Below are 3,027 nucleotides of genomic sequence, written 5' to 3'. Positions count from 1 at the left end.
GTTGAACTTCATTTGTCAAAACTCGATAGAGAGAAATGCACCAAAAACCTTTTGGTGGTGTGGAGCAGCTTCTTTCAGATTCCTTGGACTCAGGATGAGACAGACTCACTCGGAGTCTTGCTAAGACAGACTCACATGCTGAGGCAAGACACATGGTGAGGCAAGATGTTTGAAAGAAGTATAAATAGGACTCATTGAACAGTGACTGGGTTTGTCGTGGCTTGCTTGTAGAGCTAGCTGTGCAAATGCTTCTTAGCCTCAAGTCTTCACTGATCTTCACTTAGTTGAGAAGGGCAGGACAGAGAACTTCTGGTGTCCCAGATGGTCTGAATCGCTCCTGCTGACCCATACTGACTTGACTGAGCCCTGGCTGTTTCTGCTAGGTCTTGCCACCACTGCTGCTATCCCAATACTACTGAACTGGTCTGCTGATATATTGCTGCCTCTGCTGAATCCTGTGAACTGAACTGATTTCCTGGCAACGCAGATGGAATTTGCTCCAAAGAACAACTTCTACACAGGTCCACTTCCCTGGTATCCTAATAACCTTTCTGGTGGACTTCTGATGGGTGGTAGGCTGAAGGGAGGTTAAGTGTTCAAAAATCATCATTAAAGTAGGATTGAGAAAAAAATAAGCTACACCATAACTAAAGGCCAAAGTATTACAACCCATCAAGCCCAACTAGATCAGATTCTATTTCTACTTGGAATTCATGTCCAGTCAGTCACTTCTTTGCTCCGTTCAGGTCAGCCACATTCGTGGCTTGCTTTTTAAAGAAAATATATTTTTTATTAAATTTGTTTAGATGGAGAAGAGTACATGCTGTATGTAGTGCCTGCGAAGGTCAAAGGACAACATCCTTCAACCATGTGGACTCGGGATTGAACTCAGGTCATCAAGCTTGGCAACAGGCATCTATACTCATGTGGTGTGGGGGGAGGGTGTGCATGCACATGTGCACATGACAGAGGTCAATGTAGACAAAAGTCAACAACCTCTATATTCTTCAAACACTCTGACACTCTGTACCTTAGTTTTTGAGACAGAGTCTCTCACTAATTTGGCTAAAATGTCTGTCCAAGAAATACCAGAGGTCCTTCTATCCCTCTTCCCAAAGCACTGGGATTTTAGGTACACACTTCCATTCTCAGAAATATTATGAGTCATTCATTTTGTTTCACATGTATGAGGGTTTTGCCTACATGTGTGTATGTGCATCATGTGTGTGTGCCCTGGGCCTGGCAGAGATATAAGAGATTGTTGGATCTCTGGAGCAGGCACTAGAGATGATGGGAGTCACCATATGAATGCTGGAAACCAAAGGCAGAATCTCCATTCGAGAAAGTGCCCTCAAGCACTGAGCCATCACTCACTGCCCATGCCCAGCTTTTCTATATGGATACTGAAGATCCAAACTATAGTCGTCATTTTTGCAGCAAGGACTGTTACATGCTGAACCATATATCCACTCCCTGGAAACTTATATCTGAAACCTCTCACTTTCCCACCTTCGAGCCTTTCCCACTTCTGTTTAGTCTTCTTTTAGTACATCCTCTCCATGTTTCACTTTTTCCCCCCAAGTCTTATATGGAGACTTTCTCTTACTATTCTGAAGTTTTAGTCCTATGCCCACCACCCTTTCAAACACACTTCTCAATATGTTTTATCCAGCAAACATTTCCTTTATATAATTATGTATATGTGGCATACATATTGTGTGTATGCATGCTGTTATGTGTACATGCATGCATGTGATATGAGGGGTGAATACACACGAGTGCAAGTTCAAGTAGAAGCCAAAGGTTGAGATCCAGTGTCTTCCTTAATTATGCCTATCATTTAAGGAGGGTCTCTTACTTGAACCCAGAGCCCACCAATTCAGCTAGTTTAGCAAGGCAAATTGCCCTTGGAGATCCTCTATCTCCAAATCTAATTGGCTGAGATTACAATCTGGTCGACATACCTTTCTTACATGGGTGCTAGGAATCCAATTCTGGTCCTTGCATTTTCACTAAGCCATCTCTTACTCAGCCCAATGAATAAGGTTAAGATGAGAAGAAGAACCAGGTTTACAACTTAAGTATCTGCATGAAAGAATGTACAACAAAAAGTAAAGGAAGACATGGTAGTTATCAGAGAACTTATCAAGAGGACACTAGACTAGGATTGTGCTCCTTTTAGAAAGAGACTGTGGGTGCTGCTGAATTTGAGGGGTGTTATTAGAAACTGGCCATGAATGTGAACAGGCTACATTGAAAAAGGCAAAAAGCGGACAAAATGAAATATTAAAGAGAAAATCAAGTCTGGAAATAGAGAAGAATAGTATCATAGCAGTATATGGCACATAAAAGATCAGAACAGAACTGCATTCTGCATTCTTGTATGGCTACAAGCAAAGCTAGCCTAGCTGAGTAGGTGGGGTGGGGGTGTGCTGTGATGAAACTGAACAGGAACACTTCCTTTTCCGAGTAGCAGCCAAGATGGCCAAAGTGGAGCAGAAGAAGCAGACCTTCTGCAAGTTCATGTACTGTGGCTTAGACCTTGACCAACTGCTTGACATGTCCTATGAGCAGCTGATGCAGTTAGTTGTACAGCACCCGCCAGAGACAACGCCTAAAATCGCGGCCTGCAGTGGAAGCAGCACTCACTGCTCAAGCGCTTGAGAAAGGCCAAGAAGGAGACGCCACCCATGGAGAAGCCTGAGGTGGTGAAGACGCACCTGAGGGACATGATCATCCTGCCCGAGATGGTGGGCAGCATGGTGGACATGTACAACAGCAAGACCTTCAACCAGGTGGAGATAAACCAGAGATGATCGGCCACTGCCTGGGCGAGTTCTCCATCATCTACAAACCCGTGAAGCAAGGCTGGCCCGGGATCGGTGCCACCCACTCTTCCCGATTCTGTGGACTGCGGGCAGGCCGCAACAATCCCCCTCAAGTAGCCCAGGCCAATAAAGACTCATTCTTTGGGAAAAAAGAAAGAAGGATGGAAAGGAAGGAAGGGAGGGAGGGAGGGAGGGAGGG

The 3,027-nt window shown here is 44.7% G+C and overlaps 1 pseudogene; it reads left to right on the top strand.

Annotated features, from left to right (window-relative positions):
- Nucleotides 1–2,481: 2,481 nt before the first annotated feature.
- LOC110286247 overlaps nt 2,482–3,027 on the top strand; it is a 2,455-nt pseudogene continuing 1,909 nt past the window's right edge.

Source organism: Mus caroli, chromosome X (genome assembly GCF_900094665.2).
Source record: "Mus caroli chromosome X, CAROLI_EIJ_v1.1, whole genome shotgun sequence".
Taxonomy (NCBI): domain Eukaryota; kingdom Metazoa; phylum Chordata; class Mammalia; order Rodentia; family Muridae; genus Mus; species Mus caroli.
Note: the sequence above shows the minus strand (reverse complement) of the source record. Positions and strands in the feature narration are given on the sequence as shown.